Below are 24,834 nucleotides of genomic sequence, written 5' to 3' on the forward strand. Positions count from 1 at the left end.
CTATAATTTGGCACAGATGGCCAAAAAGATGATTTTGGCAGAATGGCCAAGTGCTAACCACCTAATGAGGCTGCAGCCTCAAAACTAACTGACGGTAAATGCAATTGTACAGTTATCTTCACCTCTCTCTCCTCTCTCTCTTACTCCCTGTCATATTTTCTCTCTCTCCTCTATCTCCTCCCTCTCTCTCTCTTTCTCTCTCTCTCTTCTCCCTGACATAAAAAGCAGAACTGTACACTTTCTATTTTTTGGCAAAATTCTAAACACAGCATTTTACCTGATTTTCTAGGGATGAAAAGGTAACTCAATACAACAATGACCAGTTCCAATGGTCATTGTTTAGGTCAAAAGACCTTTTTCTTCAACTCGAAAATCTTCCTAATTATAAAAAAAACTTTTCTGCAAAAAACAAAACAAAATTTTTTAAAAATCCCTTCCTGCAATAGGGATTAAGCCAGTCTGTCCCTCAGTGTTAAAGAAACCACCACAATAGACATGATGATGATTACATTACCAGGGACAAATAAATATAAGTATGGTATCTGCCTTTTGCTCATAACACTCACACACCTGAAAATGACTTCTCTTGAGGTTATAATTAGGCAACATTTTTACCACGCATAACTCTGATCACTTTCATAGCTGTCTAAAATTCATTTATAATTTCACAAGCTGTCTAATGGCAAGGTTTCTTTATCTCCTTATCTCTATATGGGTGCTTAACAGTTTGCATATCTTCCCAAAATGTCTGATAATTCAAATGTTTTGATGCTTTAAGTTGATGATCATTAATAAGGTCACAAAATTCCCCTCAGACACAAATGATGCACACAAAAGATGTGTCACAAATAAAAGATGCATACAAATACAGTCAGTCACACTATTTCATACAGTCTGTAAGAACAGAATATTACATTTCAAAGCCTATTAAAAACCTACACAGCATTTTCTGAGCCCTCCCGAAAATAAAGAGCAAATCACAATTCAAAACTGTAACTTCTCTGCTCCCAAAATCCTGCCATAAAGATCTTAGACTATTCTGCTGTAGTTCACTACTGACCTAGGAGATCAATGACTCATAAAATTTCATGGACAGTAGAAACAGCATTCTCCATTTGGCTCATTTAATTCCATGTAATCACCATCCATGGTCTAAATCTAAAAAGGTATAAACTAAAAGCATCTGATTCTATCTTATGCAAGAATGTACATTTTAAAAATCAATCTAACAACTTTGATGTCAGATATTATAATGAGACATTTAGAAAGATGCTCTCCACAGCAATCCACCTGATTAGCTATACACAAATCTGAGGGGAAAGTCATAACTTCTCTGTTTTAGCAGGGAAGACATTAGTCACACATCACACCTTTTATCAAAACGGGGCACATGGTTAGTAAAGAACTGCCTGCAATATTTAAATGTCCATCAGGTATCCAGAGAGCTGTGTGACCTCAGAGCTGATCTGACTTGCCATTTTTTGTTGAGTGTGAATGACAAGAAAGCCGAGGCCCAAATCCAGGTGGCATGGCTGATTCTAGGGAGGTAAGAGTAAGAAACAGAGTATGAGCAGGTCACTGTGCTCTAGACATGCAGTTCCCAAATTAGACCTATCACGAAAAACACTCAGGGAAAGTTTAATACTCAGTGGCTCAGCACCAATGCCAATTCAAACACAATAAACACAGAGGTTCCAGGAATCTACATTTTAAAAACAATTCCAGGTCATTCTGAAAGTTGGCCTGGTTGCAAATGTCTGGGCTAGACTTATTTGTAGAACAGTGATAATATCAATATTCTAAAGCAAGATTCCAGAATGTATGATTTTCTAAAGGAATGTTCCAGATTGGCCACTCAAAAGCATTAACAGAGCATTCTTAACATAAACAGAGTATCTTAAAAATATATCTTAAAAAAAACTTATTTTGTTCTCAGGATTCTTAATGTTATCCCCAGTTTATACAGAAGGAGACACAGACTTCTGAAATCAAGCCTCCCCAAGCAGAACAGAAAACTCAAGGAATCTGACTCTAAGTGCCCTTGCTCTCTCAATTCACGTCATCATGCCCACCCCAATCAGCACTTTACTCCACAGAAACACTACCAGTGAGGGATTTTCAGTTCTGCTCTGTGAGAATAGCCTTGAGAAAAGGCCTTATCAACTGTAGCACTGCCATTAGGAAGCCTGGAAGTCGGCCAGGGAGGGAAAAGTGGCTGACTCCTATGAGATGATCCTCTTTCCTGGCAGAGACACTGGTGGGTGCTGTGCCATCACATAGAAAGACCCTATCCTGAAATTCTCAATACACACCCATCCCTGAAGTCAACCATGAGGCTCCAGGTAAGGAGAGGCACCTGATCCTAAGAAAAGCTCTGGATTCAGTGAGCCTGAGCTTCCTAAATACCTTGGTTAACACTATCCAACCCATGAGGTGGGCTCACTTAATACTGTGATGCAAAAGGTCCTCTTACATCCTCTGTTCTCTTAGTCAACAAAGAAACAGTATACCAATCCCAACAAAGAAACCGTAAACTTGAGGCATTGCAAGTTTACATATGAACAAAGAATGATGGCAATAAAATTCTAAAACCATCACCAGATATGGTTTCTGAAAGAGGTCAATATGGAAAAAGCAGAAGAACTCTAATAATGCAGTGGCCAAAAAGAAAAATACAGTAATCAAGGCACATAGTTAAAGGGTCTGGGAATTTTATGATCCACTAGGTCTTTCACCCATAGGTAAAGTATATCCTCCATTTCACAGACAATATGTAGGCCTGTTGGTACCACATAGTTAAACCATGGAACTAACTCCTCCTGTCCCAATTCCATGCGCAGCAAAACATCAGCACCAGGAAAGTATGAGCTAGCCAAAGAATTTCACCCACATCTGCAAACCCACTGACAGTTACATACATCATATATATTAATATTCCCTTTTAAAGCAATACAAATGTGACAACAATAAATTAACTGTAGACTTCTGGTGAGCAATGCTGGCAAAACACCATGAAACACAGAAATTTAAAAAATGGACAACTTTGTAAAAGATTATGAGGTCAGAGAAGGGAAATTTATCATAAAACCTTATAGATGACACTAAGATTCACAAATTAGGATTTCAGTAAAAAGCCTAATTAAATGCTATGTAGAAAGGCCTAAAGGCTGTGCGTGAGTTTCTCAAGTGACATTTGATCAATTAGGAAGCCCTATCTATAGGTGATAATAAATACCTTCAAGACAAGATAAATAGCTTTGACTCAAAGCTAAAGAAGATAAGCTCATCCCAAATTAAATCAGATTGTAGGTTATTAATGTTTTCATAAAAGGAAGAACCAAAAATTTCATTACATATTTCTTTAGGCTTTAAATTCTCAAAAAACCAATCAGCCATATCAGCTCATGGACATCAGTCTGGGAAAGACTAGTGAATCCTCAAAGCCCTTGAAGGGTTACTGGATTATATCTACACTACTACCATCACAGAGACAGTGTTAAAAAAAAAAAAAAATCTCCTTTCAGGGAATGTCACATAGAGTAGATGAGGAAGCAAGTCAAAAAAGACTCTACCAAAATAAATCTCCTCCATTCAGATAGCTACCTCAATTCTAAACCTAAATTTCCAAAATAATAACCATAGCTATCACTTGGGAGTGACTGCAAATATCTTCATATTTTAAGTAGACATTTTTTTCTTAGTAATATGATTTTGTAACTTTGTTGCTCTGTGAATTCAATGCAAACACAAGACTTGGCACTGGTACCATCTTGGCTACTGTATTTTTCATTATCGAATCGACACTTCCCTATAATTAATGCCCACAACACATCAAACCTTTTTGGAGTTTAATTTTAATATATTATCTTCTGGATCCATAGAGATAAAAGAAACAGATAAAGGATATTCTATCTTTGACAAACGATTACAAATTTAGCATTAACAATTCCCTAAGCTTGATTTTAGATAAATGCACTAATATTACTCACCAACTACTAAAAATACATCTGAATCATTAAATTGCAACACATTTAAAGAAACACTGAAATAAGCACATATATACATACACACTAGAACACATAACATAGTCTTTTCTGGAAGGATGTGCTTTTGTGATTGATTATATGATAAAAACAAAATTTAGCTTGGTATAGTATATTCCTAAAATTTACTGTTCAGGTTGCCTTCCTATAAATGTTTTTTGTCATACCTACTACAAAAGTCACCAGGACAGTGGACTGCCTGCAGCTCCCACAACTGTCTGGATTACCCCAAGTCCACAAACTACAAGGGGGTGACCATGAAAAAGTCAAGACACACTGACCTCATCTGTACTCCTAGGTAGTCAGAGAACTAGATGATACCAAAAAAGTAGAAAAATTACTCTACCCCTTGTGAGGATGAGTGTTGCTTGGTGGGGGCAGAGGAAGGGCAGATCGTGGTGCAGAGTACAAAGAAAAACAAAACAGATTTAACTGGAAAGTATTCTCTTCAGGAAGCCTTTAATCCTATCTGACTTGAAAGTGAATTTGAGGAGTTTTTTCTTTGAGCCTGGTGAGCTCTTGACCTTTTCATAAAATTACATAATTCTCCATGAAGGGAAACCCTTAGTTGTCTAAAAAAATGTAGGCAACTATACCTTGCCCTCACAGAAAGGCTAGGAAGTCTGTATCCACGAGATCCTAGGTGCTGTTACTATTAATTCCACACAAGGGGTGCCTCTGAGCTTTTTACAGATGGGGACCCCTGAGGAAAGCCTTATAAGAGCCCTCATCATCTGCCTTTTTCCTGTAAGAAAGAGGGGGAGGTAGCTTGCCAGAGAGGAAAGACACCAAAATATATGTCCCTGAGGGTCCACCCAAGCAGCCCACCACTCACTCAAAGCTCCATTACACTAAGAGGCTAGCTCCTCTGTAACACTGGCAGACCAGATTAAGACATTTTATATGGTACATGAAAATTAAGTGGTATATGGTATATGAAATTTAAGTGTATCATACCCTCAGGTTGAGGAAGACAAAGGTAGGGAAGTAAGGAGAAGCACAGGAAGGAATTAAGCACCAAGATTTTATTATGCACCAGGCATTGTGTTAGATGTTTTTTTAATGCATATTTTATTTAATCTCAGAATAGCCCTATAATGTAGGTAATAGCATCCCCATTTTATAGATGAGGAAAATGAGACCTACAGGGGATATGTAGCCAGACTAGATAACAGAGCCAGGAAGTGTCGAATTAGTATTCAAATCCAGGCCCCAAGTCTCATGTTCTCCGCGCTGTGCCATGCTACCTTGCACATACAACTTAAGAACTAAAACTCATAAATAATAAGGCTTCTAAGTAATGATTTAAAATGAGGTACCAGAATTTATGTCATAAAAAATTGCAAAATGCCTCCTCCACTGCTCTTGGCTTCTGTCCCATTAGCATTGAATGTGTTCCCACTGAAGCAATCATCCAGAATGGAACTACTTATTCGATCAATATCCTGTATGCCAAACCGGTTGTCGGGGGTGGGGGGCGGGGAGCCCTGTTTCTAAGTAGCTGGAACTGGCTCATCTGGCATGAAATGAGGAATATATTATGCCTCAAATAAACATGTAGGGGAAAGTCAAGAGTCTATGAAAACTGCCAAAGATTTTCCTTCTTCATTTAAAAATCATCTTATCAGGTCAGTAATTTCAACCTTGCAAAGCTAATTTAGACAAATTTACAGCTTTCTGTGTTTTGGCCATGTGCAGAACTAATCTGACTCCAAGTCAAGTTGGCAAAACCATTTTTATACATAAGTTCTTTTTAAAATCTCACCAAAATTTATAATGCCGTATGTCTAAACCGAATTAATAAAATGCATTAACACATTGCGGTGTGCATACGAAACAAGGCAAGAACAAAAAGGGTACAAAGTTAAGTTCCGTGCTTCCTCAGCTTAGGGTAGATTTCGGCGACAAGGGGATGAGAATGAATAATCCTCTTGGACACAACAGGACCAGGGAAAGGGGAACAGAATAAATCTATTAATTCTTAGTAAGAAGGAAAGTTCAGATATTGTAGGTTGAATTCCTAAGTTCTAATCTCCACAGTGAAAGAAATTCTGAGATAATGGGAACCAGTATGTAAGGACAAGAAAAGGAGAGAAAGGTGCTACCTAACACAGAGACCACCTCCACTGGCCTATCGTCACTGTCACCAAAAAGCTAAGTAAGAAAGACAGACTCCTCACATCATTTGTTCAGAATATTTTTTTTTTCCATTACTGTGAAAAGCAAATCATCATACTGGCTTATATGCTACTTGATGGGAGTTAAAATGACCTCCGCGCTAGACTCTTGCTAGCTATGGCGTGTCTCTATTTCATCTCATCCTCTTATCTTGTGCCCACCATTCTAACAAGTAGCTCTCTCTCCCACTCACTGCAGATCTAGTACTTGAAGCCAAAGCCCACTTCTGTTAGATGGTCACATTTTTTTTTTCATATCTCCATCCAGGTAACAGAAATACTGACTGGATCAAGAGCAGAGTACATTTATTTGTCACTCTGGGTTTGAGTAAATATTTTCAAATAGCTAACAAGCAGCTTATATTTCTCCTCATTTGTCCCACAGATGAGACTTCATCAAAGGTGTATCCAACATCAAAATCTTGGGCAGCCGGGGTGGCTCAGGCGTTTAGTGCCACCTTCAGCCCAGGGCCTGATCCTGGAGACCTGGGATCGGGTCCCGTGTCAGGCTCCCTACTTGGAGCCTGCTTCTCCCTCTGCCTATGTCTCTACCTCTCTCTCTCTCTCTCTGTGTGTGTGTGTGTGTATGTCTGTGTCTCATGAATAAATAAAAAAAAAAAATCTGCATCTGCAAGAGCCTCCCTGACTTCTAAGTCTTGGCCCTACTAAAAGGTCTACACTGACGTGTTCTCCTCATTGAATTTGCACAATCTCCTGCCCATTCTTGAAAATCCAGATATTTGTCCACTCCAACTAAATTCACATAAAATGTCTATGTACACCTTCTTTCCACAGAAAAGTGGTATCATGACAGGAAATCATGTGCCAGATGCTGGATGTTAAGAATACAGACACACCATAATAGTTCATGGATATTTACTGTGTTCCAAACTCTGTATAGAGAACATGATATACTTTGTTCACCCCTTCCCCTTATGTCAGTCTTTCAGAAGAATCAATACTATCTCTTCAGATTCTCCCCTACGTCTACAACTCCCCTCTGAGTCTCCTTCACCACCTCACCTTGCTCTACTCCCTGCTACGCACCCATACTTCTGTGTTCTTGATACACTCCATTCCGTCTTGGGAGACCGTATTTCTTACCACAGTTTGTGTCATCCCTTCAGCAACAATGATGAGCTCATCAATATCAGACCTCATGAGCATTATCCCCTCAATTCACACCTCCAACTGACTGTCTCACAGAGCCTACCCTCTTTGCATAGCTGAAAGGATCTTCATTTACTAGAATCAAACCCAGCCATCAGGATCCAGCACTAATCCTCCTCCTACACAGGAATAATCTGATCTCCACAATCAGCATACTTTTTAATTTTTCCCTGTATCTGTGTTTCTACAGCATCTGGTATCTCTATCATAGCATTTAACACACAACTGCCTCAAAATCACAACGCCTATAACTTCCATTAGGTAATCGGCAGAGAAGGAAAGGTGTGAAGTGAGGAGAGCTGCTGAGGTTTTTCATTTATTTGTCTGGTTTAACTTCACATAGTCTCAGATTCTCTATCGATACAATGACAATAAGATCCTTATTCTATAGAGCTGTTAGGAAGAAAATATAGAAAGTAGTTTTCCATATAGGGAAAACATAGAAGGGGCTGGAAAAGTGGAAGCTACCAGGAACAGGACATTTGTTTGCTCTGAATCCTTGACGGCAGAGCTGTTATCTCTATAGCACCAAGCCAGGACTTTGTCACAGTAGTAATAACATAGCTCTTTACTGGAGATGCAACATATTTCCATGAATTGAAACTGAAAGGCACTTATTTACTATCAAAGTATCCTTCTAGAGGAGGATTTTAAAATTTGAGAACTATTAAAAGTCACTGTTCAAATCTTAGCTTTTTTTTTTTTTTTTTAACTGCACCTTTTTGGATCCACAAAAGAAATGACATAAATAAATGTCCTTTCTGACCCCATCAAGTCGGCTTCAGTGAAGACTGCTGACATCTCTGTAGTGTTAGGAGAAACATGAAAAGATGGCAGCTTCTCAAAAGGTATATGCTTCATTACAAGATGCTGTTATTTAAGGAGTAAACTGTATTTTCTATGTCAGCATCCTAGAAGTGAATACCCCTTGAGTTCCCATTTATGTTTTCATTCCTTTGGAATATTGCAGTATTCTATGGTGGGCTTTAGCTAATTACCTAAAATCTTAGTAAGACTTTTTTTTTTTTTTAAGATTTTATTTATTTATTCATGAGACACACACAGAGAGAGAGAGGCAGAGACCCAGGCAGAGGGAGAAGCAGGGAGCCCAACGTGGGATTCGGGATTCGATCCTGGGTCTCCAAGATCACACCCTGGACTGAAGGCGGCGGTGCTAAACCACTGAGCCACTCAGGCTGCCTGAAAAAGTCATTTTCACTGAAAAGCTCAGGATGCTCCTTTTTCTGACTAACTTCTCATTCTGCCTCTTCCTTTGTTTTTCTTTTTTTTTTTTTTCATTCTACCTCTTCCTACAATGTCAGGTACTCAACCTACTTATTCTGTAGTTTACAGTACACGCCCAGAAAAAAAAACAAAAACAAAAACAAAAACAAACAAAAAAAAAACACCCAGGAACATAAATTTTAAACCATAAAGGCTTTTGTTTCACGAGATTAAAAAAATTCCTCTTTTGGGGCACTTCATATTCTTTTATTCTCTCTTAGGTATGAGAGGCCTAGGAGCCCTAAAACAAAACAAAAACAAAAACAAAAAACAAAAAAACAAAAAAAAAACCTCGGACCTATTTACGAAAAGATACGGTGCATTTTTTAGATTTTAATATCAAAACCAGAAAACTCCTCACCACTCTTATAATGATGGATAGATTCATTCACATCGGTATTCCATAAGAGAAAAATATTTAAGAGTTGAATGAGAACTCCGTAACTCTGGATTGCAACTGGCAGTCCACAGGCCTTCTGTGGCCCAAATACACTTTCAGTGTGGTCCTTAGTTTATAAAATGAAGGATATTTCACATAAAAATATGTAACCTTCTGTTTCCCTTGAAAAACCAGAATGTTTTAGAGCCGGGGTAGCAACAGTCATCTATCTACAAGGGAGTTGGTGCTGCCCTTTCCATAGTGGTTTTGTATGTTCCAAGTCCACAACCCTCTCTCCCACATGGCCCCCACTGGGCCTGCTCCACTATTTTATCTTACTTGTGCATTGGAAACACAGACACAGAATTTTTTTACAGTCAAGGAATTTGGATCCAAAAAAAGCTTCCCCATTCACTAGCTCTGTGACCTTCCACAAAATCTGAGTCTTGGGTCCTTCAGCTTTAAACTGCAGATAATTCCTTGACTTCACAAGATTGTTGTAGGGAATAAAAAAGAAGAGTGGGGGAAAAGTACTTCATAAGGTGTAATATAAAATATTTGTCATCTTTATTTATTTCCCAGCCCCCCTCAGTTGCACAAAACCCCTCTAATGCTTCCTCAGCTATTACTAGTTTCCTTGCTCTTCGTATTACTGGATGAAAAGAATTTGAAGTAATAAGAGATAAAAAGATGAACAAATATCAAAGGAAAACAAAAGGAACTGTTGAATGCCAGAAGATCTTTACTAGGTCATCTCTGTTCCTAATGAAGGTATGAAATCAGTGCAAAGGATACTTAATGGATTGATGGTCCCTTCAAGTGCTGTTTTAAGTTTACCCACTAGGCACCAGAGCCTTCAAAGTAACACTGACACACCCTTCATTAGGGGTCCTGGAGAGATAATTGAGTACTGACCTCCACCTTGGCCCTCACCCAGTTCTCCAAAAAAGGATCCAATCCAAAAAAAAAAAAAAAAAAACCAAAACAACAACAACGCAAGGATCTTGCTTTCTCTGTGCCTCCTTCCTCTCAACATTTCAATATGAGCTCCAAAACCTTCGAATCTTGGGAGTAATAAGGCATGGCACAAATTCTACATCTGTATCCGTCAGCATGTAGACATATATGTAAAAAACAAAACAGTCAAGGGACCTGAAAGGAAACAGAATGTTCTTAGAGATGGGCAGAGGTGCAGAAAACTGCACTTAATGATGCAGTGGCCATAGACACGTTAGCAAATTTGTCATGAGCGCTATCTCCTCGCGTTAGGAATTCACTTGTGTATTCCTGTTGCGGCCAATTTACAGCGGATCATCCTTGGGTGGGAAACAGTTAATTCCTCTTTCACTTTTAATGTTAAGATAATAGTGCCTGAGTGAACTGCAAGATACAATGTGGCAACGGGGGGGGGAAGGGGGGGGATTTTCATTGGACTCATTGTTCTTTAGAGCATCACCAAAATGGGAGTGATTTATGATTCAAGACACAATCCGTTGAAAAATTCATCTGACGAATCCGTTTTAAAGCGCACGTTAGATGAGTGCATTACCGCTCTTCTTGAAGTTGAATGAAACCATGCCCAGAATACATCTTAGCGATTGCCCAATTACCACATGGTCCTCGGTGTGTATTTCATTTTTAAGAATCAAAATAAAGAACAGCATCGTCTTTAAAAGCCCGTCGTTTCAACAGATGTCCCAGAGCTGATGTTTAAGCAAGTCTCCTTGGCAACCAAGGAGCACAGCTCGTCTCGGGCTGGGGGCTGGGGGCTGGGGGCTGGGGGCTGGGGGCTGGGCGGGGAGGCGGGGGGCACCTGCAGGGTCTGCAGAGCGAGCACCGGAGCAGTGGCTGCTCCCGCTGGGCCGCGCGGTCCGGCTGCACCCGCCGCCTACCCCTGAGATCCCAACTGCGGTCCCGCCCCCAACGGCGCACCCCGGCCGCCCGCCCTCTCCCTCCGCTCTGCAGGCACCGACCCCGAGCAGGTGACGAGGAGAGCCTGGCTTACCCGCCGGGGGGAGCGGTCTGCGGGGCCGGGCACCGGGCGCTCCTGCTGCACGACGGCTCTGCTTCTCCCCGCGAGGCGGACGCTAAGAGAAACCGCAGCAGCTTCGCACTGTCGGTTTGGGGATGCGGTTGTGAAGACGCGCTCGCTAGCGTGAGTGTGTGAGTGTGAGTGTGAGTGTGTGTGTGTGTGTGTGTGCGCGCGCGCTCCCGGACTCTCCCGCGGGGAAAGGTGCTTGCTAGTAAATAGAAAGCAGCAGCCGGCACTGCAGGTGGCGCGTCCGCGACCGCTCTGCCCCAGGCGGCGGCGGCGGCGGCGGCTGCCCGGAGACGCACCGCGGCGGACTCCGGGGCGGGCACAGGCCCGGGAGCGGCCCCGCCCCCTCCCGCCTCCGGGGAGCCCGCGCGCGCGCCCGCCTCGCCCCGCCCCCCTCCGCCGGCGAGCGCGCGCACGCGCTGCCCTCCTCCCTGCCCCCACCGCCCGGGGCGCGCACGCCGCGCTTCCCAGCCCCGCCCCCGCCAGCCCCGCCCCCCGCCGCCGGCGAGCCCGCGCACGCGCTGCCCTCCTCCCCGCCCCCACCGCCCGGGATGCGCACGCCGCGCTTCCCAGCCCCCAAGCCCCGCCCCCCGCCGCCGGCGAGCCCGCGCACGCGCTGCCCTTCTCCCCGCCCCCACCTCCCGGGGGCGCGCACGCCGCATCTCAGCCCCGCCCCCCGCCGCCCGGGGGCGCGCACGCCGCGCTTCCCAGCCCCGCCCGCCCCGCCCCCCTCCGCCGGCGAGCCCGCGCACGCGCTGCCCTTCTCCCCGCCCCCGCCGCCCGGGGGCGCGCACGCCGCCCCTCCCAGCCCTGCCCGCCCCGCCCCCCTCCGCCGGCGAGCCCGCGCGCGCGCCCGCTCCCCCCGTAGCCCCCTCCCCCGCGCAGCCGCCCCTTCGCGCTCCTCGACACCTGCGCGCTGGGCTGCCGCGAGCCTCCCGGGTGCGCCCCCCGGTACCCCACCTGCCTGCCCCCAGGCTCTGTTCCCCAGGACTGGAGAAGCAGCTCGTGGGGACAGGCGGTGTGATGACCGCGACCGCTGACCCTACTGACCTATGATAGAGGTCACACTGCCCCTGTTGCTCGCCGCCCCTTTTCGGCCTTAGGGTGTTGCTGAGCGTGATTTCAGGGTAACTTTGAGGTTAGACTCAGGAACACCCTGAACCTGAGAAAATGAGGAGGGGTGTTTGGTTACAGCTAATTCAGCGTGAACACTGCAAACAGACCACAATCCAGAACACCTCCGTGAAGTTGCAGGACCTGGCCCACTTTCGTGCCGCTTGCACCATTGATATCATTCCTGTGTAAGACACGCTTACAACACTTAAGCCAAGGGGATAATTGCAATAGGTAAAAATATTCCATATACTACTTTTGCATTGAAAATCCTGATCCAGGGACGCCTGGGTTGGCTCAGTGATTGAGCCTCTGCCTTTGGCTCAGGTCGTGATCCCGGAGTCACCAGATCGAGTCCCGCATCGGGCTCTTCGTGGGACGCCTGCACCTCCCCCTGCCTATGTCTATGTCTATGTCTCTGCCTCTCTTTGTGTATCTCTTATGAATAAATAAAACCTTTAAAAAAAAGAAAAGAAAATCCTGATCCAATGTAGTTAAGCTGTCTGGTAAAAGAAGAATGAAACTCTAAATTGGGGTAAACTGTATTTTGTAGGTCAGAGTTCAAAATACTGCAAAGATGGAATTTCACAGAATGTTAAGCCCCATCTCTTGCAGGTTTGTGTCCTTCTACACTTGGGCTAGGAACAGTGCCTTGATCTACTTTGAGATAGTCTTAACACTTTCATGAGCCTCAAGTTAATGGTTCAGCAATTTTTTCCGGGTCAGAGCCACAGGTCTTAGGGGACAGTTTGCTCCCCCCATCCCTTGGGGCCTGACTCTGGATTCCGGTCCTTCATTCCCATGGTCTTGATATTTGGACTTTAGGACGCTTGGAACCTATTTAACTAGCAGTCCTGGACCCCAGGAGAGGAGCAGCAGGAAGAATGACAACTGACTGCAAACATTAGTTGCAATGCTATTCCTAAAATTTATCGCATGCGATTGGATATTTTCCATCGAGTGTGCTTTTATTTTTTTTTAAGATTTTATTTATTCATGATAGACATAGAGAGGGGCAAAGACACAGGCAGAGGGAGAAGCAGGCTCCATGCAGGGAGCCTGACGAGGGACTCGATCCCGGGACTCCAGGATCGCGCCCCCGGTGGAAGGCAGGCGCTAAACCGCTGAGCCACCCAGGGATCCCCATCGAGTGTGCTTTTATACCAGAAGACCGAATGTGAAAGCATGTTTGAACCAAAAATACTATGACTGGTGTCAATAAATAAACACTTCTCAAAGATTCATAAAATACTGGTCACTAAAGTGAATGCATCCAAAATTTTAAACCCATCTGTATTGATTGGATTATCTGTTAGTCTAGAACAAACAGAAGGTATTCATTGAAATAGTTAAATAGAAAGAACAAAGACTATAAGTGTATTTACACAGGAAAAAGTCTGTATGCTACTAACTCACCGTGTGAGTGTGTGTGTGTGACTATGTGTGACTATGGCAGGGTCTCTTACTGCCCAAACTGGGTCTGTCTTGTTCATCACAGGTAGTCCTACCTAGCACAAGGCCAGTCACATATTAGGGACTCGATAAATATTGCTGGCTGACACATAGATATTGAGGAATTAAATAAGAAAATATACGTTAAATGTCTAGCAAAATGTTCAGAGTGCATTTTTCTCCCATAAGAGACTCCTTAAGATTGATTTAAAGTATAGATTTTTTTAATTTAAAAAAAAAAACTTTCTTTTTTCTAAAATAAGGGCCTCTATAGTTTGTTAAATAGCCATCAAAACCCAACATGAATGTATGTTCTGTTACTAGAAGAGCAAGTAGTCTTTAGGCACTATTTCTCTATTGGGTACCATCATATATGGTCTTTTTCCTTATGGAGAAAATAGCTTTATTTTTTTTTAAGTTTTTATTTATTTATTCATGAGAGACACAGAGAGAGAGAGAGAGGCAGAGACACAGGCAGAGGGAGAAGCAGGTTCCATGCAGGGAGCCTGACTCAGGACTCCATGGTGGGACTCTGGGATCATGTCTCAGGCCGAAGGCGGCGCTAAACCGCTGAGCCACCCAGGGATCCCCTAAATAAATAAAATCTTAAAAAAAAAATTGAGACAGGGACAATGCCTGTTTATTGAGAACTGAAAGGTTCCATGCAGGGAGCCCGACATGGGACTCGATCCCAGGTCCCCAGGATCACACCTTGGGCTGAAGGCGGCCCTAAAGCGCTGAGCCACCAGGGCTGCCCATCCCTGTCTCAATTAAGTGATATTGTGAAAAAAAAAAAAAAAAAAAGTGATATTGTGAGAGATAAGCTAAAGAAAGATTTTTTTTTTAAGTGTGGATCTCTTGGTTGCAAAGTGACAAAAAACCTACTCCAACCAACTTAAGCAAAAAAGAATTTGATGAAAGGATGACAGGAGTTCTAAGAATCGATGGGCAGCCAGTCCACACAACCAGGCTCAAAAGCCTGCAGGAGTTAGACAATTCCAAAGGGCTGTAATAAGATCATGTTGGGGCAGAAATGTCATGACTGGATGTCTTCTACTGCTGCAATGGGTGGACCCCAATCTATTGCTCTGTGATACTCCCAAGTAGGATTCCAGCTTTCAATTGTCCTAACTTGTAGCTGGCATAGAGAGGGACCCCTGATCATAGCCTCACCAGATTTAAGAACGAAAAGTGGACCCTTGGGTGGCTGAAAAACAATATACATTAACAGAGGAAATAGGGATTCCAGGTCAAATGAGCTGGGCTGACACTGAAAACTGGCTCCCTGTCATTGTTGTATTAAAGATTCTGAAATTTTGCAGTAAAGAAACCTCTTTCACTTTTCTAAACAACTATCCTAGAGTCTGGTTGAGTACAGAACACTTTTTCTTTTGTAGCTTACGTCTTGACACACTTTAGGAAACATTTTGGAACACAGTACATTTTTGTAGCTTTTTCTCCCTCCATCTATCACCAGCTTGCCCAGGAACCAAATGTGGAATCCTAGCATAAAGTGTGTTATTAGGCTTTTATGAAATCTGCATTTTTACTAGCTTTGTGATAATCAGAGTTGAAATAGTCTCTAGACAGCTTAGATAAAAGAGATAAACTACACCATAAAAGAGAAACTTTTCTCTTATGGCATAGCTCCTTCTTCAACTCTGGGACAAAGGCCTGTTATAGCTGCCTTGTCCCATAGCAACTGAGAAAGTAAGTGTCATTCTTAATGCCACACTCATGGTTTTCTGTCACAAACAAGTAAGGACATTAAGGAGTCACTGAGCCAGATTTCTAATTACCATACTTCCAGAGAGAACAGATGATTATTAATTATGCCAATACCAAATTTGATTTGGGGCTGATGTTATCCAGTTTTCAAGCAGAAAATATGAAATAACGCTGGCTAACACCTCGTTTTATTCAATTACCTATGGGTACATTTTGTAGCTAATTCATGCTGTTCATCACTCAAAACTAGTTACACCGTGGGAAGGTCTTTTACCATTAGCATTTTTATTGTTTATATTTTTTGCCACATTCACTGGTACCAAGTGCTGTTGTTGTTTATGTTGGTTTTAGTTGAATTCAATCTAAACAACTAGACGCATAATGGGCACTTAACAAATATTTACTAGGCTGAATAGAAAATAGTCCCTACCCATAAAACAGAATATTTTAACTATAGTACTAAGTACGTACAAACATAATGCAATGGGATTCTCAGTCATTATTAGAGTAAGGCAAATTAAAAAAAAAAAAAAATAGGTGTTTTGGGCAGCCGGGTGGCTCAGTGGTTTACCACCGTCTTCACCCCAGGGTGTGATCCTGGAGACCCGGGATCGAGTCCCATGTCAGGCTCCCTGCGTGGAGCCTGCTTCTCCCTCTGCCTGTGTCTCTGCCCCCTGCCCCCGTGTCTCTCATAAATAAATAAAATCTTTAAAAAAAAATAGGTGTTTTTCTTGTATCAGATTGGTAAAGATGTAAGATTATAACACCTAGTGTTTGGAGAGCTGGGTAAATAACTTGCAACTGCAAATGGATACAAACATTTTGGATGACAATGTATCAATATTTATACTTTTTAAAAACTCGTATACCTCTTGCTATATCAATTCCACTTGCAGGAATTTATCCTAGGGTTACTGTTGGTTGACAAACTGGCCCTGGTACATAGAGGATAAGAAAAGACCAGAGAAAAGAGGCAGAGCACCCCAGATTGTGGGCAGGGGGCCGAGGCCTGGGTCATGAAGCAAGGGAACTCACATAAGAGGCTTGTCTCTGGTGGCCACAAGACAGGGTGATCTCTGCACCTGCCTGCAAGAATCTTAAAAGTTTATACAGAGGCCTGATTGGGCTTTAGTCACATGTACCATCCAAGACTCTGTCCCTGCAATGGCTCCCACTATGGGAAAGGTGGGCTGAATTTAACTTCCAAGGACAGAGGAGATGGCGAGGAGCCTCTACTTGCCTGGGTCCTTGTCAGGTCAATCAGCAGTCAAGTCCTCTCCATGACCTCGTCCAACTGCTCAAAGAAAGTGCAAACAAAGTTATGTGAAAGGATACTCATGATAGTTTAGTAATATCCAAAAGAAAGTTAGGGAAAGAGGAAAAGTGGCAGGGGGGAGAACTAGAGTCCCTCATGTGGAGACAAGTCAATTAGGATACCAAGTGGCTATTTAAAAAATTTAGTAGATCTTTACACACTGATGCCAAAGACATATTACCAAGAGAAAAGGAAGCAAGTTGAAAATCACTATGAACATGATCTAGTTTGTGTAAAAGTAGAGGAAGAGAGGGAGGCCAGGAGAGAGATGGGTATGTGATCACGTTTTTTGCCAATTTTACTGGCTCAGGTGGAAATGGGTAAATCTCAAGCTGGCTTCATTCATTCTTCCATATGCACAGATCCTGGGACTTTCTCTGTCACACCACTATGGTGGACCGGCTGACCCAGGGGGCTCACACACATCAACAGGGTCAGGATGGGCCTCTTTCAGGGCACAGATGAGATCCTCTCTTGCTGGATCTTGGAAGGCTGTGTGACATCAATGGAAAAGAAAACTAGCACACTCTTTAGCACAGGTGACAGTTGTATGGGGCTCAGCTGAATGAAGCCTGGGTGATAGGCAGTGCTCATCGTGATGGAAGATGGTGTCTCTGGATGCCAACTTGGCTCCTATCCAAGGATTCTTCTTAACCAGGCCCCTTGTCCTGACTCCAGGGACCATACCCCCTTGTCATGTGATCACTATCTTCCTGTCATTTCAACTCAAGGAATCCTACCCAGTCTCTGCAGTTCGGAAGCTGTGTTCTTCCTACACTGTTTCTGTTTCTGGGCACACAAGACCCTGCATTTCCTCTGAGGTCTAGCCTTTTGAAACACACAAAAAGCAAATCTAGCTTGTTGTTTGTTTTCCAAGCTGTTGTCCCTACTGTCACCCCTTCTTTGAAGCAGTTTTGTAAAATGCCTACTTGGTTGAATGAGGAATAGTTCCAAGTACTAAGAAACACCAACAAGAAAAACATACCAATTATATGTAGAAATAATCTAGATGTGACATTTTTATTCTCTCTGGGGAATGGGGTCACGTGGATCTTCCTTTCTTATTTTATACTTTTCTGTGCTGTTTATAATTTTTATATTAAGCACAAATATAATATATAGTATTAAAATGCATTTGTAAATAAAAAGTAACACTTTTTGGGATCAATCTAGAAAAAGGAGTATGATAGTACTCTGAATTGCATTATTGGCCAATAGGAGGCATCATAGTCAGAAAGAAACTACTAAAATATTTTGGGAATCCTGATATCAATCAGGCCACATTTGCAACTACGAAACTATGCCTGCATATAAGCTTGACATGAGTGGACTAAGATTAAAAAACAAGCAAATGAAAACATATGTCAATGGATTCCCATACTTGCAACGAGTGGCCAGGACAGACCCAAGATTTCTACTTGTTAGGTCTGGTCCTATACTCTTTGCTTTCTCTCTTTCTCTTTAGCCATACTGGCCCATGCTAGGTTCAGAGCCCATCACTATGCAATAGGAATGTGGGGTGGAAAGAGGACAGGACCTCATGGAATGGGATGGGAAGGAGTAGTTCCCATCTTCTCTCCTGCTCCATTACTGCTGCAAAGCACATTTCAGGGATCCCTGGGTGGCGCAGCGGTTTGGCGCCTGCCTTTGGCCCAGGGCGCGATCCTGGAGACCCGGAATCGAATCCCACGTCGGGCTCCCGGTGCATAGAGCCTGCTTCTCCCTCTGCCTATGTCTCTGCCTCTCTCTCTCTCTCTGTGACTATCATAAATAAGTAAAAAATTAAAAAAAAAAAAAAGCACATTTCAGGTTGAATCAGAATTGTTATTTTAAGACAAAATAATGAAAGTTATTTTCAATGATATAAATGCTTACAACAAGTGGTAAGTTACCTCTTTACTGGAGGTAAAGATATCTCAGGACCCTGTTTCTCTCATGTTTAGGCAACTTATCATGGAATTTAACTTGAACACTTGATAATACATGAGAATTTTAGTTTCTAATCTTAGAGTGCTCTGTGTGGGATCAATTTTCACAGGAAATTCATCACTATCTTACAGTAGTATAATGTAGATTAATATAACTGACACTTCTAAAATTCTAATTCCACAGCAGTGATGTATGAATTTAACCGTGCCATTAAGAAAAAAAAAAAATAACTTTATTCATTAAAATCATCCTTTCATTCAAACTTTAATGTTTCCCAGTCACCTCAACCCAAAGGTAAAATAGGTCATAATAACTGTCAAAAATAACAAAAATATTTCTCCAGGTTCAACCTGTCTGCTTAACAGAAACCAGTCACCCCACTTCAAGTAATCTCAGAGGTATTTTACCAAGGAACCCTGTTACCGTGGTAACGTAGGAGATGACCTTTCCACTGCAGGCACAGTAAGTGCTGCTTCCAATGGCACATTGGACATCAGCTCTTTTCTTCGTCACTGCCTTTTTTTTTTTTTTTTTTTTTGTAGCTCCTTTCTTCCAGACCAATGGTTCTTAGCCAAAGGCAATCTTGTCTCTCAGAGGACATAATGCCTGGAGACATTACTGTTTTTATGACTGGAGAGGGAGGGCGCTACCATTATCTAGAGAGTAAATTCAGGGATGCAGCTAGCTACACATCCTGCAAAATACAGGACAACCCCCAACAACAAGGAGTATCTGGCCGCAAATGTCAACTGTGTTGAGACAAAGAGATCCTTCTCTAGATTCCAACCTGAGTCGCTAAGAATCTGTCCTAGGGGACAGTCTGAAAAACAAAGGCTGTTCTGTCTTCAAAAATCACCAGTCCTCTGGTATTTTTATATTAAACATGGTCCTCATGTCTGGTTTCCTTTAGGATAACAGCACTCCTACAACATAAAGAGAGGACTGCCTCTTCTGTAGGGAATGTAAACATCATTTGGGGCATTGAACAGGAAATGGTCCTGAAGTCCTGGCTACTGTTTTCTGTTACAAGCACCTTTCTCTTGCCTCATCTTTCTTCTGGTAACAAACCCCCTACCTTGACCCCAGGGGTGAGCATGTAACTCAGGTCAGCCAGACAACAGGCTTTTACCAGGATGTTTTTTCCTTTCTTTTTTCTTTTCTTTTCTATGTTTATTTATTTAACCTCTATACCCAACATAGGGTTCAATCTCACAACCCTGAGATCAAGAGTCACATACTCTTCTGATTGAGCCAGCCAGGCACCCAAGGATGTTTTTCTTTTTAACTCAAGGAAAGAGAATTTCTTTTAATTTTATAGTCTGGTCTATGACTATAAAGTAGGGGGCTTGGGATCCCTGGGTGGCGCAGTGGTTTGGCGCCTGCCTTTGGCCCAGGGCGTGATCCTGGAGACCCAGGATCGAGTCCCACATCAGGCTCCCAGTGCATGGAGCCTGCTTCTCCCTCTGCCTATGTCTCTGCCCACCCCCCCTCTCTGTGTGTGTGTGTGTGTGACTATCATAAATTAAAATAAATAAATAAATAAATAAATAAATAAAGTAGGGGGCTTTAGGGGGAAACATCTTGAGACAATGTGGCTATTACATGGAGAGAAGCAGAGAATGAGGAAAGCAAGGAGGGAAGAGGAAGAGAGAAAGAGATAGTGTTTCCATCCCAGGTCACCCGAAATCCAGCTCCATCCCCCTATTTCCCACCCTTTGATTTTGTGTGCATCTTGTCATCTTCTGTTTAAAGTAAGTTAATTTGAGTTTTATAATTTTCAACATAAGAATCTTGGCTAATATGCCTGTCTTCAAAATCCATACTATTTAATATGGCAGCACATCAAAAGTGCTTAAATGAAGTGCACACAAGGCTCCAGGGGTCTGGTTATGTTTTTGACTCTAGAAAGGGTTCAGGATTGTTCATTTGAGAATAATTCATTGACTTGTACATTTAAGTACAGTTTATGGGGGAAAAATTCCTTAATAATGACCACTAAAAAATAGCACTATATATAAGAGAAGGAGGAAAATATGGCCTTTGACCCAAGCCATAAACAATAGGTCTTATTTGAGTAAGTGTAGGGAAGGAAAAAAGCTTTTCCTCTACCCTTTTGTATTCTCTGACTGAGACCCATGAATTAAACTGACAAAAGACAGATTAACAGGGAAAACATACAAATTTTATTTGATGTCAGTATTTTAATGTTTATGCACACTGAAGCTTTTACAAAAAAGAAGTGAAGGCCTAAGAGGTGGTTAGACCCTGGGGTTTATATCCCATTTTAACAAAGGGCAATCCATTGTGGAGAAGTGACAAAGTAAGGGGAATGCAGTTTGGGTTTCCAGGAGTGGTTAATTACGGGAAAGTAAATATAGGGGGAAACTTATGAAATGTAAGGGTTATTTTAGTAAGGTTTGTTTGTGCAGACTCATCTTGGTACTGACTTTCAGTCTCCAGTGATAGGGGTTGTTCTCTTTCTGGTACAGGAGAAGAGAGGGGGAACACCTCCACAAAGGGAAATTTATGTCCTATGTTTTTTTGGGTTTTTTTAAGACTGTATTTATTTATTCATGAGTGACACACGGAGAGAGGCAGAGACATAGGTATAGGGAGAAGCAGACTCTCTGTGGGAAGCCTGATGTGAAACTCGATCCTAGGATCCCTGGGACTCTGGGATCACACCCTTAGCTGAAGGCAGATGCTCAACCACTGAGCCACCCAGGTGCCCTATCTCCAATGTTTAAACAAAAAGAGGGAAGAGAAGAAGCTCCTTATGTGTTTGCTGTTTCATAACTGCCCTTAGCAAAAATAATAATAATAATCTTTAGGACAAAGTGGCATATTTTGGTGTGGCATGTTCTTTTTATGATTACGGAGCATTATTAATTCTCACTCTTGCTACTCCCCATTTTATGAGTATCACCCATCCCATTTTTTCCCTCATGAATTCACCAATTTCCTTTTTAATTCACCAAGAAATTAATTGTAGAATTGGGGCTGAAATCCACGTTTCTAACTCCCATAGTCAGTGCCCTTTCCTTGAAAGTATAACACCTTCTGAGTGAAAGAAGGAATCACAAAGAAGACCAGTTAGGCTGCTCTTTCCATTGAGCCCCCAGGGTACCTGACATAATCCCTATCATCCATTGTCAGAAGTTACTGAAATTTTGTTGGCGTATTTTAATGTCTCTGTTAGCTTGTGAGTTCTTCAATAGCATAACCATTGTTTTACTCATTTTATTTGGACTTACTTTTTTGTATCATTTACCTTGTCTGATACAGGTATTAGAAAAACACTCAGTAGGGACAGCTGGGTGGCTCAGTGGTTGAATGCCTTCAGCTCAGGGCGTGATCCCAGAGTCCTGGGATGGAGTCCCACATTGGGCTCCCTGCAGGGAGCCTGTTTCTCCCTCTGCCTCTGTCTCTGCCTCTCTCTGTGCATCTCTCAGGAATAAATAAAATCTTAAAAAAAGAAAGAAAATAAAATAAAAGAAGAGAAGAGAAAAGACTCAGTAAATATTTGTAGATGATGGGTGGATATAAGTTAAGAAGCCACGAAATCATAAATAGCTTTAGGCACCATTGTGTTTCAATTGCACACTTCACTAGAGAAATATCTAGAAATTTCTTCAGCAAAGTAGATTGGGGCAACATTGGGGAAGTTATGAATGGCAACCAAGATGTTTGTACTTTTGTCAGGAAGAACAGGTGACATTTGTTCTTTCTCTTATGAGGGCTGATCTTCCTAATGGTTTGGAAGAAAGATTGTTGTCATTGTCTAGGATTTAGGTGCTAGAAATGTGGAACACAGTTGTGGGGGCTGAGGAAATGGAAAAAACAGGAACAATGTTGGGACGACTATGACTAGCTAAATACCCTTTTCCCTCATGAGGAGAATGATACAGGGTGACCCAGCTGGGTCCCTACTCAATGGGCTCTGGTGAAGGGAGTTAGAGAAATGAGTCTGTTTAGGAAAGCCATGTTTCAAATGCCAGCATGATGAAATACAACTGGGATCACAGGGCCAAAGGCAGAATCATCATTAAGGTTGCAGAGCCAAGGATTTGGAGCCAAATGGCTAAGGAGTCAAAGGTAAGCAGGTTCTTAGCAAATGCAGAGGGTCCTCGGTATCACTAAATAGTGATAACTCTTTGTCTTAGTTTCCTATTGCTGCATGGCAGATTACCACAAATATGGAGCTTGAAGGGCAGCCCGGGTGGCTCAGTGGTTTAGAGCTGCCCTTAGCCCAGGGTCTCCAGGATCAAGTCCCACGTCGAGCTCCCTGCATGGAGCCTGCTTCTCCCTCTGCCTGTGTCTCTGCCTCTCTCTCTCTCTCTCTGTCTCTCATGTATAAATAAATAAAATCTAAAAACATATGGAGCTTGAAGAATACAAATTTATTATATTATAGGATATAGGTTGGAAAACTAACATGGGTCTTGTTGGGCTAATACCAAATTGTCAGCAGGGCTGAGTAATTTTCTGGAGACACTTAGGAGAGAGAATCTGTTTCATAGCCCTTCTGCCAGCTTCTAGAAGCTGTCCACATTCCTTTGCTTGTGGGTCCTTTATCCTCAAATCTAGAACCTCTGGGCCAATCCTTCTCACACTGCTGTCTCTCTGGTTCTTTCTCTCCTACCATTAAAGACCCCTGTGATTATATTGAACCATCCTGGATAGTCCAGGATACTCTCCCCTAATTTCCTTTAAAGTCAGCTCATTAGCATCATTAATTCCATCTGCATCTTTAGCTCCCCTTTGCCATGTAAGGTAATATAAATTGCAGGGATTAGGACGTGGACATCTTTGAGGACCATTATTCTGCCTGTCATGCCCTTCCCCCTGGGTGGAACAGTGCTGGGCCCAGAATGATGAAAGCCTTAGATGCCAAAGGAAAACCTAGAGAAAATATGAGTCAAGCTACTCTTTTTTTTTAGTAATAAATTTATTTTTTATTAGTGTTCAACTTGCCAACATACAGAATAACACCCAGTGCTCATCCCATCAAGTGCCCCCCTCAGTGCCCATCACCCATTCACCCCCACCCCCCACCCTCCTCCCCTTCCACCACCCCTGGTTCGTTTCCCAGAGTTAGGAGTCTTCATGTTCTGTCTCCCTTTCTGATATTTCCTACGCATTTCTTCTCCCTTCCCTTCTATTTCCTTTCACTATTATTTATATTCCCCAAATGAATGAGACCATATAATGTTTGTCCTTCTCCGATTGACTTATTTCACTCAGCATAATACCCTCCAGTTCCATCCACATTGAAGCAAATGGTGGGTATTTGTCATTTCTTTTTTTTTGGGGGGGGGTTAATTTTTATTTATTTATGATAGTCACATCAGAGAGAGAGAGAGAGACAGGCAGAGACACAGGCAGAGGGAGAAGCAGGCTCCATGCACCGGGAGCCCAACGTGGGATTCGATCCTGGGTCTCTAGGGCCAAAGGCAGGCGCCAAACCACTGCACCACCCAGGGATCCTGTATTTGTCATTTCTAATGGCTGAGTAACATTCCACTGTATACATAAACCACATCTTCTTTATCCATTCATCTTTTGATGGACACCGAGGCTCCTTCCACAGTTTGGCTATTGTGGACATTGCTGCTAGAAACATCGGGGTGCAGGTGTCCCGGCGTTTCACTGCATCTGTATCTTTGGGGTAAATCCTCAGCAGTGCAATTGCTGGGTCGTAGGGCAGGTCTATTTTTAATGCTTTGAGGAACCTCCACACAGTTTTCCAGAGTGGCTGCACCAGTTCACATTCCCACCAACAGTGTAAGAGGGTTCCCTTTTCTCCACATCCTCTCCAACATTTGTGGTTTCCTGCCTTGTTAATTTTCCCCATTCTCACTGGTGTGAGGTGGTATCTCATTGTGGTTTTGATTTGTATTTCCCTGATGGCAAGTGATGCGGAGCATTTTCTCATGTGCGTGTGGGCCAAGTCTATGTCTTCCTCTGCGATATTTCTGTTCATGTCTTTTGCCCATTTCATGATTGGATTGTTTGTTTCTTTGGTGTTGAGTTTAATAAGTTCTTTGTAGATCTTGGAAACTAGCCCTTTATCTGATACGTCATTTGCAAATATCTTCTCCCATTCTGTAGGTTGTCTTTGGGTTTTGTTGACTGTTTCTTTTGCTGTGCAGAAGGTTTTTTATCTTGATTAAGTCCCAATAGTTCATTTTTGCTTTTGTTTCTTT

General features: G+C 42.5%; 1 protein-coding gene across 11 annotated transcripts in view; it reads right to left on the reverse strand.

The window, feature by feature from the left end:
• The window catches only part of KLHL32 (kelch like family member 32), a 234,664-nt gene extending 223,268 nt beyond the window's left edge, over window positions 1–11,396 (reverse strand). For all 11 annotated transcript variants that reach the window (XM_077903008.1, XM_077903016.1, XM_077903015.1 and 8 more), the window contains exon 1: window positions 11,059–11,396. The gene's annotated coding sequence lies outside the window, so the exon portion shown is untranslated. The remainder of the gene's footprint in view (window positions 1–11,058) is intronic.
• Window positions 11,397–24,834: the final 13,438 nt, after the last annotated feature.

This window comes from Canis aureus, chromosome 7, assembly GCF_053574225.1.
Source record: "Canis aureus isolate CA01 chromosome 7, VMU_Caureus_v.1.0, whole genome shotgun sequence".
Lineage (NCBI taxonomy): Eukaryota > Metazoa > Chordata > Mammalia > Carnivora > Canidae > Canis > Canis aureus.